Source organism: Olea europaea, unplaced genomic scaffold (assembly GCF_002742605.1).
Source record: "Olea europaea var. sylvestris unplaced genomic scaffold, O_europaea_v1 scaffold115, whole genome shotgun sequence".
In the NCBI taxonomy this organism is placed as follows: Eukaryota; Viridiplantae; Streptophyta; class Magnoliopsida; order Lamiales; family Oleaceae; genus Olea; species Olea europaea.
In genome coordinates, this window is record NW_019228897.1 from 604669 (window position 1) to 618056 (window position 13388).

A 13388-nucleotide genomic window follows, 5' to 3' on the forward strand; every position below is an offset into this window, starting at 1 on the left:
GCCCATAAGTACTTTTCGAAAATGTGGCGACCATTTTGGATTGAACTATCGACATCGTCGTGATGTAAGAGGGATTTCGACCGTTTGTTTTTTGAAGAACGAGCACTTGCATATTTGGATTTCGACTTTCGAAGAGTAGAGCGCAACTTTTGCACATGGTGTCCGTTCTGGGGCCGTAAGAACTTTTTGAAAATGTAGCGACCATTTTTGATTGAACTCACCACTTCGTCGTGACGTATGAGGGATTTCGGGCATTTTTTTTAAGAATGAGCACTTGCATAGTTGAATTGTCGGCGTTCGAAGAAGTGAGCGTAACTTTTGCACATGGTGTCCGTTCTGGGGCCGTAAGAACTTTTTGAAAATGTAGCGACCATTTTGGATTGAACTCACGCATCGTCGTGACGTAAAGAGGGATTTCGGCCGTTTGTTTTTTGAAGAACGAGCATTGCATATTTAGATTGTCGGCGTTCGGAGAATTGAGCGCAACTTTTGCACATGGTGTCCGTTCTGGGGCCGTAAGAACTTTTTGAAAATGTAGCGACCATTTTGGATTGAACTCACGCATCGTCGTGACGTAAAGAGGGATTTCGGCCGTTTGTTTTTTGAAGAACGAGCATTGCATATTTAGATTGTCGGCGTTCGGAGAATTGAGCGCAACTTTTGCACATGGTGTCCGTTCTGGGGCCGTAAGAACTTTTTGAAAATGTAGCGACCATTTTGGATTGAACTCACGCATCGTCGTGACGTAAAGAGGGATTTCGGCCGTTTGTTTTTTGAAGAACGAGCATTGCATATTTAGATTGTCGGCGTTCGGAGAATTGAGCGCAACTTTTGCACATGGTGTCCGTTCTGGGGCCGTAAGAACTTTTTGAAAATGTAGCGACCATTTTGGATTGAACTCACGCATCGTCGTGACGTAAAGAGGGATTTCGGCCGTTTGTTTTTTGAAGAACGAGCATTGCATATTTAGATTGTCGGCGTTCGGAGAATTGAGCGCAACTTTTGCACATGGTGTCCGTTCTGGGGCCGTAAGAACTTTTTGAAAATGTAGCGACCATTTTGGATTGAACTCACGCATCGTCGTGACGTAAAGAGGGATTTCGGCCGTTTGTTTTTTGAAGAACGAGCATTGCATATTTAGATTGTCGGCGTTCGGAGAATTGAGCGCAACTTTTGCACATGGTGTCCGTTCTGGGGCCGTAAGAACTTTTTGAAAATGTAGCGACCATTTTGGATTGAACTCACGCATCGTCGTGACGTAAAGAGGGATTTCGGCCGTTTGTTTTTTGAAGAACGAGCATTGCATATTTAGATTGTCGGCGTTCGGAGAATTGAGCGCAACTTTTGCACATGGTGTCCGTTCTGGGGCCGTAAGAACTTTTTGAAAATGTAGCGACCATTTTGGATTGAACTCACGCATCGTCGTGACGTAAAGAGGGATTTCGGCCGTTTGTTTTTTGAAGAACGAGCATTGCATATTTAGATTGTCGGCGTTCGGAGAATTGAGCGCAACTTTTGCACATGGTGTCCGTTCTGGGGCCGTAAGAACTTTTTGAAAATGTAGCGACCATTTTGGATTGAACTCACGCATCGTCGTGACGTAAAGAGGGATTTCGGCCGTTTGTTTTTTGAAGAACGAGCATTGCATATTTAGATTGTCGGCGTTCGGAGAATTGAGCGCAACTTTTGCACATGGTGTCCGTTCTGGGGCCGTAAGAACTTTTTGAAAATGTAGCGACCATTTTGGATTGAACTCACGCATCGTCGTGACGTAAAGAGGGATTTCGGCCGTTTGTTTTTTGAAGAACGAGCATTGCATATTTAGATTGTCGGCGTTCGGAGAATTGAGCGCAACTTTTGCACATGGTGTCCGTTCTGGGGCCGTAAGAACTTTTTGAAAATGTAGCGACCATTTTGGATTGAACTCACGCATCGTCGTGACGTAAAGAGGGATTTCGGCCGTTTGTTTTTTGAAGAACGAGCATTGCATATTTAGATTGTCGGCGTTCGGAGAATTGAGCGCAACTTTTGCACATGGTGTCCGTTCTGGGGCCGTAAGAACTTTTTGAAAATGTAGCGACCATTTTGGATTGAACTCACGCATCGTCGTGACGTAAAGAGGGATTTCGGCCGTTTGTTTTTTGAAGAACGAGCATTGCATATTTAGATTGTCGGCGTTCGGAGAATTGAGCGCAACTTTTGCACATGGTGTCCGTTCTGGGGCCGTAAGAACTTTTTGAAAATGTAGCGACCATTTTGGATTGAACTCACGCATCGTCGTGACGTAAAGAGGGATTTCGGCCGTTTGTTTTTTGAAGAACGAGCATTGCATATTTAGATTGTCGGCGTTCGGAGAATTGAGCGCAACTTTTGCACATGGTGTCCGTTCTGGGGCCGTAAGAACTTTTTGAAAATGTAGCGACCATTTTGGATTGAACTCACGCATCGTCGTGACGTAAAGAGGGATTTCGGCCGTTTGTTTTTTGAAGAACGAGCATTGCATATTTAGATTGTCGGCGTTCGGAGAATTGAGCGCAACTTTTGCACATGGTGTCCGTTCTGGGGCCGTAAGAACTTTTTGAAAATGTAGCGACCATTTTGGATTGAACTCACGCATCGTCGTGACGTAAAGAGGGATTTCGGCCGTTTGTTTTTTGAAGAACGAGCATTGCATATTTAGATTGTCGGCGTTCGGAGAATTGAGCGCAACTTTTGCACACGGTGTCCGTTTTGGGTCCATAAGTACTGTTCGAAGAATTGAGCGTAACTTTTGCACACGATTTTCGTTTTGGGCTCATAAGTACTTTTCGTAAAAGTAGCGACCGTTTTGGATTGAACTCTCGGCATCATCGTGACGTAAGAGGGATTTCGACCCTTTTTTTTTGAAGAACGAGCACTTGCATATTTGGATTGTCGGCGTTCGAAGAATTGAGCGTAACTTTTGCACACGGTGTTCGTTTTGGGCCCATTAGTACTTTTCGAAAATGTCGCGACCATTTTGGATTGAAAGCACCGCTTTGCCGTGACGTATGAGGGATTTCGAGCATTTTTTTCGAAGAACGAGCACTTACATATTTGGATTTTCAGCATTCGAAGAATTGAGCGTAACTTTTGCACACGATTTTCGTTTTGGGCCCATAAGTACTTTTCGAAAATGTAGCGACCGTTTTGGATTGAACTCAAGGCATCATCGTGACGTAAGAGGGATTTCAACCGTTTGTTTTTTGAAGAACGAGCACTTACATATTTGGATTGTCGGCGTTCGAAGAATTGAGCGTAACTTTTTCACACGATTTTCGTTTTGGGCCCATAAGTACTTTTCGGAAATAAAGTGACCATTTTGGATTGAACTCAAGGCATCGTCGTGACGTAAGAGGGATTTTAACCGTTTATTTTTTGATGAACGAGCACTTTAATATTTGGATTGCCGACGTTCGAAGAACTGAGAGTAACTTTTGCAGACGGGGTCCGTTTTGGTCCCATAAGTACTTTTCAAAAATGTAGCGACCGTTTTGGATTGAACTCACACGTCGTCATGACGTAAGAGGGATTTTGGCCATTTTTTTTTGAAGAATGAGAACTTACATATTTGGATTGTTGGCGTTCGAAGAATTGAGCGTAACTTTTGTACACGGTTTCCATTTTTGGCCCATAAGTACTTCTCGGAAATGTAGCGACCATTTTGGATTGAACTCATGGCATCGTCATGATGTAAGAGGGATTTCGGCCGTTTATTTTTCGAACAACGAGCACTTGCATATTTAGATTCTCGACGTTCGAAGAATTGAGCGTAACTTTTGCACATGGTTTCCGTTTTGGGCCTATAAGTACTTTTCGAAAATGTAGCGACCGTTTTGGGTTGAACTCAAGGCATCGTCATGACGTAAGAGGGATATCGACCATTTATTTTTCAAAGAAGGAGCACTTGCATATTTGGATTGTCGACGTTCAAAGAATAGAGCGTAAGTTTTGCACACGGTGTTCGTTTTGGGCCCATAATTACTTTTCGAAAATGTGGCGACCATTTTGGATTGAACTATCGGCATCATCATGATGTAAGAGGGATTTCGACCATTTATTTTTCGAAGAACGAGCACTTATATTTGGATTATCGACATTCGAAGAATAGAGTGCAACTTTTGCACATGGTGTCCATTTTGGGGTCGTAAGTACTTTTCAAAAATGTAGCGACCGTTTTGGATTGAACTCACCGCTTAGCCGTGATGTATGAGGGATTTCGGGCATTTTTCTTTCTAAGAACGAGCACTTGTATATTTAGATTGTCGGCGTTCGAAGAATTGAGCGTAACGTTTGCATACGGTTTCCGTTTTGGGCCCATAAGTACTTTTCGGAAATGTAACGACCGTTTTGGATTAAACTCATGCATCGTCGTGACGTAAGAGGGATTTCGACCGTTTGTTTTTCGATGAACGAGCACTTGCATATTTGGATTGTCAGCGTTCGAAGAATTGGGCGTAACATTTGCACACGGTGTCCGTTTTAGCCCAGAAGTACCTTTTGGAAATGTAGCGACCGTTTTGGGTTGAACTCATCGCTTTGCTGTGACGTATGAGGGATTTTGGGCATTTTTCTTTCAAAGAACGAGCACTTGCAAGATTGGATTGTCGACGTTTGAAGAATTGAGCGTAACTTTTGCACACGATGTTCGTTTTGGGCCCGTAAGTACTTTTCGAAAATGTAGCGACCGTTTTGGATTGAACTCACGGCATCGTCGTGATGTAAGAGGGATTTCGACCGTTTTTTTTTGAAGAACGAGCACTTGCATGTTTGGATTGTCAGCGTTCGAAGAATTGAGCGTAACTTTTGCACACAGTTTCCATTTTGGGCCCATAAGTACTTTTCGGAAATAAAGCGACCGTTTTGGATTGAACTCACGGCATCGTCGTTACATAAGAAGGATTTTGACCGTTTGTTTTTCGAAGAACGAGCACTTTCATATTTGGTTTGTCGGCCTTCGAAGAATTGTGCGTAACCTTTGCACACGGGGTCCATTTTGGGCCCATGAGTACTTTTCGAAAATGTAGCGACCGTTTTGGATTGAACTCATAGCTTTACCGTGATGTATGAGGGATTTTGAGCATTTTTTTTGAAGAACGAGCACTTGCATATTTGTATTGTCGACGGTCGAAGAATTGAGCGTAACTTTTCCACACGGTGTTCGTTTTGGGCCATAAGTACTTTTTGAAAATGTAGCGACCATTTCGGATTGAACTTATGGCATCATCATGACATAAGAGGGATTTCGACTGTTTGTTTTTTGAAGAACGAGCACTTGCATATTTGGATTGTCGGCGTTCGAAGAATAGAGCGTAACTTTTGCGCACGGTGTCCGTTCCGGGGCCATAAGTACTTTTTGAAAATGTAGCGACCGTTTTAGGTTGAACTCACCACTTAGCTGTGACGTATGATGGATTTTGACCGTTTTTCTTTCGAAGAACGAGCACTTGCATATTTAGATTGTCGGCGTTCGAAGAATTGAGCTTGACTTTTGCACACGGTTTCTGTTTTGGGCCCATAAGTACTTTTCGAAAATGTAGCGATCGTTTTGAATTAAACTCACGCATCATCGCGACGTAAGAGGGATTTCGACCATTTATTTTTCGATGAACGAGCACTTGCATATTTTGATTGTCGACGTTCGAAGAATTGAGCGTAACTTTTGCACACGGTGTTCGTTTTAGGCCCATAAGTTCTTTTCAGAAATGTGGCAACCATTTTGGATTGAACTATCGACATCATCGTGACGTAAGAGGGATTTCAACCGATTGTTTTTCGAAGAACGAGCACTTGCATATTTGGATTGTCGGCGTTCGAAGAATAGAGCGCAACTTTTGCACATGGTGTCCGTTCTGGGGCAGTAAGTACTTTTCAAAAAAGCAGCGACCGTTTTGGATTGAACTCACCGCTTAGCCGTGACATATGAGATATTTCAGGTGTTTTTCTTTCGAAAAACGAGCACTTGCATATTTAGATTGTCGGCGTTCGGAGAATTGAGCGTAACTTTTGCACACTGTTTCCGTTTTGGGCCCATAAGTACTTCTCAGAAATGTAACGATCGTTTTGGATTAAACTCACGCATCGTCGTAATGTAAGAGGGATCTCGACCACTTGTTTTTCGATGAGCTAGCACTTGCATATTTGAATTGTCAGCATTCGAAGAATTAGGCGTAACATTTGCAACGGTGTCTGTTTTGGCCCATAAGTACTTTTTCGAAATGTAGCGACCGTTTTGGATTGAACTCACCACTTTGCTGTGACGTATGAGGGATTTCGAGTATTTTTCTTTCGAAGAATGAGCATTTACATGATTGAATTGTCGGCATTCAAAGAATTGAGCGTAACTTTTGCACACGATGTTCATTTTGGGCCCATAAGTACTTTTCGAAAATTTAGCGACCATTTTGGATTGAACTCACGGCATCATCGTGATGTAAGAGGGATTTTGACCGTTTGCTTTTTGAAGAACGAGCACTTGCATGTTTGGATTGCCGACGTTCGAAGAATTGAGCGTAACTTTTGCACACGATTTTTGTTTTGGGCCCATAAGTACTTTTCGAAAATAAAGCGACCGTTTTGGGTTGAACTCACGGTATCGTCATGACATAAGAGGGATTTTGACCATTTATTTTTCGTAGAACGAGCACTTTCATATTTAGTTTGTCGGCATTCGAAGAATTGTGCGTAACTTTTGCACACGGTGTTCGTCTTGGGCCCATAAGTACTTTTCGAAAATGTAGCGACCATTTTTTATTAAACTTACGGCATCGTCGTGTTGTAAGAGGAATTTTGATCTTTTTTTTTTACGAAGAACGAGCACTTGCATCTTTGGATTATCGGCGTTCGAAGAATTAAGCGCAACTTTTGCACACGGTGTCCGTTTTGGGCCCATAAGTACTTTTCGAAAATGTTGCGACCATTTTGGAAATAACTCATTGCTTAGCCATGATGTATGAGGGATTTTGGGCATTTTTCTTTCAAAGAACGAGCACTTGTATATTTGGATTGTCGGCGTTCGAAGAATTTAGCGTAACTTTTGCACACGGTTTCCGTTTTGGGCCCATAAGTACTTTTCGGAAATAAAGCGACCGTTTTGGATTGAACTCACGGCATCGTCGTGATGTAAGAGGGATTTCGACCGTTTGTTTTTCGAAGAATGAGCACTTTCATATTTGGTTTGTCGGCCTTCGAAGAATTGTGCGTAACTTTTACACACGGGGTCCATTTTGGGCCCATAAGTAATTTTCGAAAATGCAGCGACCGTTTTGGATTGAACTCACAGCTTTACCGTGATGTATGAGAGATTTTGGGTATTTTTTTTAAAGAACGAGCACTTGTATATTTGGATTGTCGGCGTTCGAAGAATTGAGCGTAACTTTTGCACACGATTTTCATTTTGGGCCCATAAGTACTTTTCTAAAATAAAGCGACCGTTTTGGATTGAACTCACGGCATCGTCGTGAGGTAAGAGGGATTTCGACCGTTTGTTTTTCAAAGAATGAGCACATTCATATTTGGTTTGTCGGCCTTCGAAGAATTGTGAGTAACTTTTGCTCACGGGGTCGGCCCATAAGTACTTTTTGGAAATGCAGCGACCATTTTGGATTGAACTCACAGCTTTACCATGATGTATGAGGGATTTTGGGCTTTTTTTCGAAGAACGAGCACTTGCATATTTGGATTGTCGGCGTTCAAAGAATTGTGCGTAACTTTTGCACACGGTGTTCGTTTTGGGCCCATAAGTACTTTTCGAAAATGTAGCGACCGTTTTGGATTAAACTTACGGCATCGTTGTGATGTAAGAGGGATTTCGATCATTTTTTTTATGAAGAACGAGCACTTACATATTTGGATTGTCGGCGTTCGAAGAATTAAGTGCAAGTTTTGCAAACGGCGTCCGTTCTGGTCCCATAAGTACTTTTCGAAAATGTTGCGGCCATTTTGGAAATAACTCACCGCTTAGCCGGGATGTCTGAGGGATTTCAGGCATTTTTCTTTCAAAGAACGAGCACTTGCATATTTGGATTGTCGGCGTTCGAAGAACTAAGCTTGACTTTTGCACACAATTTTCGTTTTGGGCCCATAAGTACTTTTCGAAAATGTAGAGACCGTTTTAGATTGAACTCACGGCATCATCGTGACGTAAGTGGGATTTCGGCCATTTTTTTTTATGAACGAGCACTTCCATATTTGGATTGTCGGCGTTCAGAAAATTGAGCGTAACTTTTGCACACGATTTTCGTTTTGGGTCCATAAGTACTTTTCGAAAATGTAGAAATCGTTTTGGGTCCATATGCATCATCGTGACGTAAGAGGGATTTCGGCCATTTGTTTTTTGAAGAACGAGCATTTGCATATTTGGATTGTCGGGGTTCGGAGAATTGAGCATAACTTTTGCACCCGGTTTCCATTTTGGACCCATAAGTACTTTTCGAAAATATAGCGACCGTTTTGGATTGAACTAACGCATCGTTGTGACGTAAGTGGGATTTCGACCCTTTGTTTTTCGATGAATGAGCACTTGCATATTTGGATTGTCGGCGTTCGAAGAATTGAGCATAACTTTTGCACACGGTGTCTGTTTTGGGCCAATAAGTACTTTTCAGAAATGTAGCGACCATTTTGGATTGAACTCACCGCTTTGCTGTGACGTATGAGGGATTTTGGGCATTTTTCAAAGAACGAGCAATTACATAATTGGATTGTCGGCATTCGAAGAATTGAGCGTAACTTTTGCACACGGTGTTCGTTTTGGGCCCATAAGTACTTTTTGAAAATGTAGCGATCATTTTAGATTGAACTCACGGCATCGTCAAGACGTAAGAGGGATTTTGATCGTTTGTTTTTTGAAGAACGAGCACTTGCATATTTGGATTTTCGGCTTCGAAGAATTGAGAGTAACTTTTGCACACGGGGTCCGTTTTGGGCCCTTAAGTACTTTTCGAAAATGTGGCGACCATTTTGGTTTGAACTTATAGCTTTACCGTGATGTATGAGGGATTTTGGGCTTTTTTTTCGAAGAACGAGCACTTGCATATTTGGATTGTCGACGTTCGAAGAATTGAGCGTAACTTTTGTACACGGTGTTAGTTTTGGGCCCATAAGTACTTTTCAGAAATGTAACGACCGTTTTGGATTGAACTTATAGCATCATCGTGATGTAAGAGGGATTTCGATTGTTCGTTTTTCCAAGAATGAGCATTTGCATATTTGGTATGTCGGCGTTCAAAGAATTGAGCTTAACTTTTGCACACGGTGTCCATTCTAGGCCGATAAGTACTTTTCGAAAATGTAGCGACCATTTTGGATTGATCTCACTGCTTAGCCATGACGTATAAGGAATTTCGGGCATTTTTCTTTTGAAGAACAAGCACTTGCATATTTGGATTGTCGACGTTCGAAGAATTGAGCGTAACTTTTGCACATGGTTTCCGTTTTGGGCCCATAACTACTTTTCGAAAATAAAGCGACCGTTTTGGATTGAACTCACGGCATCGTCGTGATGTAAGAGGGATTTGGACTGTTTGTTTTTGGAAGAACAAGCACTTTCATATTTGGTTTGTCGGCCTTCGAAGAATTGTGCGTAACTTTTAAACATGGGGTCCATTTTGGGCCGATAAGTAATTTTCGGAAATACAGCGACCGTTTTGGATTGAACTCACAGCTTTACTGTCACACCCCCAAATTAATATTGATATCTATACACAACCTAGACATAGAATTTTACACATATTTTTTTTTCGAGTTTGTTAACTTCTAATCACCTGTGACACGATCATATAATATATCGAAACCCAAAATCATATCGCCATAATCCAACATATATATTCAGAGCTTATAAACATGTCTACAGACTATTTCAAAAGTACACTATATAGGATTCCAAAATATAACCCTATAGATGGCAGCCTACAAAATAACCCTACAGGTCGTCATCTATGTACATCGAACTCTGGAATCCTGTAGGAGCTCCACAGCTAGCCATGCTCTCTATGTAGTTCCATGTTCACCTACAATGCAAGAACTACATAAGCCAATGCTTAGTAAGCAAAATCATGCATGTCCTAAACATGAGTAATAACAACATATGACACCATGCCATTTACTTTAAATATCACGATAAAAAGTATCATATTTCAATATTCGTCAAAGTCGACTAGAAATCATTTCACTTGAAATCTTTCATTTCATTGGGCCCTTGACCCACCTACTATGCACTGGATAGAGCTCTGCATAATATCAATATTAATAATCAAATGGCCAGTATGAAATTGACACCGACAAGTGGACCATCCTCTCGTGACCACTATAGGCCCATCCCCTTACTACCCCTATGATCACCCAAGAAGTCTCCCACCCGACAGCGCCAATAATCATAATATCACAAGGACACAGTTGAGTGGCCCGCCCTCCCGTGATCACCAAAGGCCCATCCCCTATCTACCTTTGCAATCACCCAGGAAGTAACACCCGCAATGCCAAACATATCACATAAGCATGCCTCACATGCCTCGTGCCCTAGTAGTGGTCAATAAAACATTTATAATGAAACTCACTTTGAAATCATATTTTGCACGCAGGATTTTCAACCATGTTACATGTCGTGCATGCATATGAAAATACTCATAAATGACGTATTTAATAAAAATCGGTGTCAATAGGTTACGCAACCTCATACTCAATGATCGTAACCACCACATGATGTGCTATAAGCCTCTTATCAAAGTTATGTAGATATTTCAACATTACTATGTCACATATACTAGGTTCTTGCATCGTAGTTGCAAATGGATTTTCACTTACCTTTCGCCTTTATGTGTGTAAGCTCCTATGGAGTGTGTATCAATTCCCTTTTTCGCTCAACGTCGAAAAGTCGCCTGTATTATCATCTAATATTAAATACAATCCTCCATTTAATAATCTTAACACACACAATCCCAAAATACGTCCATTCACGCCAAAACAATTTAGACAAAATCATTATTTCAAGTTACCAATGACATTACAAACTAATCCTATAAGTCTCTCTATCTCTCGAGTCCAATTATGAACGCCAACGTCATCCAATTGTTTTTGAAAACCTAGTATTCCTTAGGATATATTTTCAAGGCCCAAGAGTTCATTAGGGTACATCTAAATGTTGAAATCACATTAAATACCCAAATGGACAGAATCTGTTTTCTAGGTTTCCATCACTGTCCACTCATTTTTCAAATTCTTTTTCATGTCCTTACCTACATTTAACGGCTCCCAAACTTTTACCACACACCTATAACATATATGTGAAGATAATCAGATCATAACGTTGTGAAAAATGAAGTGTTTGGAGCTTCAAAAACAGTCCATTTTCCACTACACAAAATTAGGCAGTTTTTCCCTTTGACTGTTTTCGGTTTTCATTTTATTATTATGATACCAACAGAATTCTAGGCCATTAAAATCATTTCTACACTCCTTACTTACATATAAAAACGTTCATATTGATATATATAAGTTAAACACTAAGTATCATCCCAAAATCAAGGTATAAATCACTCAATCCAGCAATTCCTCATCTCTGTCCAGATTACTTTCTTTCAAATTCTTGCAATTAATTACCCCTATTTAGGCATCATAACATCATTAACGACACTCCAACTTAATCACGAACAAGTTCAGATGTTTAAGAAATCATAAACCCCTTAAGAAATAATAGAAACAAACCTCAAAACTGTGGAGTAACAAGGCTGTTCAGAAATTCCAGCTTCTTGTTTCTATTTCTCTTTGACTGTTTCGTCCTCTTTTCACTTGGAATCACTTAGGGACGAGTTAAGGGAGTTAATATATTATCTAGGAGGTAAATGAGTGGTCTTTAAATGGTTGAAGTCGTGCATATTACTTAAGGATTAAGAATATCATGGGCTGCAGCCACCTCAAGCAATCAAGGTGAGTCACTAAGCAGGAGCTTTCATCTTGGCTGCAATACTTGACTTTTCTACCATTATTTTTGTGTCCATTTATGATATTTAAGGTATATATTCATCCTATATTAATTCCTTGGGGATTAGACGCGAAATTTATGCCTTAAGGTTGAAGCAATTATACATTAAAGTGAAAAGTAGCCTAGCATGAGCTGTCCAAGTAGGAGGTGACTTCTTGCAGCCAACTTTGACTTCTCCCTTGCACCACATGGAGCCATATGTGACTTAGAAGAGTTATAAGTATCTTGTGTAAAGTTCTAAGGACTTATAGGACGTGTTGGAGGCTTAAGGTTGAAGGTATTAGAGGTTAAAGTGGCAAGTCGTCACATGTTAAGTAGGTGTTGTCTCCTTTGATTGAATTCTGATTTTACATCTATCCTTGCAGGTATAAAGCAAGTGTCATTGGTTTATTTTGATGTGCTCACATTCTATTTCACTCGGATTAAGATCCCAACGTATTTTATAGATCTAATTCCTCAACTGTTCATTTAATTTCTTACCCGATTCTAAACCGATTTCAACAATTTGCACCTCAATATTTATAATGTCATATGAGACATATATTATTACGTTGTGATAATGTCACTTCATCCCTCATGTCCCAAATATGTGAATTACCTATCTAGGGTTTAAGGTGACCTCGATTAGTCGAATGGAGAGCTTAAACCTTCGTTGATACAAATTTTCAGCCTTTCAAATATTACATTACTTACCAAGCCAGTCTCCAACATTTAGTTAATCTAACTTTCTATCATAGCTCAATATAAAATTCACCACCTAGATCGAAGAGTCAAAGGTTATCACCATGTAAAGATTTTAAAGCCTTGATGATCAAATGCATCGTTTTAAGAGAAGGCAATCAGGAAATTGATATGAATTACAATGTAATTAGCATGAAATGCATGAATCATATTGGCCAAATGTAGAACGTGAAGTTCGAGCTATTAAATTTACCGTGATGTATGAGGGATTTTAGGCATTTTTTTCGAAGAACGTGCACTTGCATATTTGGACTGTCGGCGTTCGAAGAATTGAGCGTAACTTTTGCACACGGTTTTCGTTTTGGGCCCATAAGTACTTTTCGGAAATAAAGCGACCGTTTTGGATTGAACTCACAGCATCATCGTGATGTAAGAGGGATTTCGATCGTATGTTTTTCGAAGAACAAGCACGTTCATATTTGGTTTGTCGGCCTTTGAAGAATTGTGCGTAACTTTTGCACACGGGGTCCATTTTGGGCCCATAAGTACTTTTCGAAAATGCAGCGTTTTGGATTGAACTCACAGCTTTATCGTGATGTATGAGGGATTTTGGGTTTTTTTTCGAAGAACGAGCAATTGCATATTTGGATTGTCGGCGTTTGAAGAATTGTGCGTAACTTTTACACACGGTGTTCGTTTTAGGCCCATA

At 40.6% G+C, this 13388-nt stretch overlaps 1 long non-coding RNA gene across 1 annotated transcript; it reads right to left on the reverse strand.

Annotated features, from left to right (window-relative positions):
* Positions 1–9986: 9986 nt before the first annotated feature.
* Positions 9987–11762, reverse strand: LOC111373665. The gene is made up of 3 exons (XR_002698994.1): positions 11722–11762; positions 10822–10895; positions 9987–10028 (listed from the first exon to the last, which is right to left on the reverse strand). It is a non-coding gene; the product is annotated as an uncharacterized LOC111373665 (long non-coding RNA).
* Between the last annotated feature and the right edge of the window lie 1626 nt (positions 11763–13388).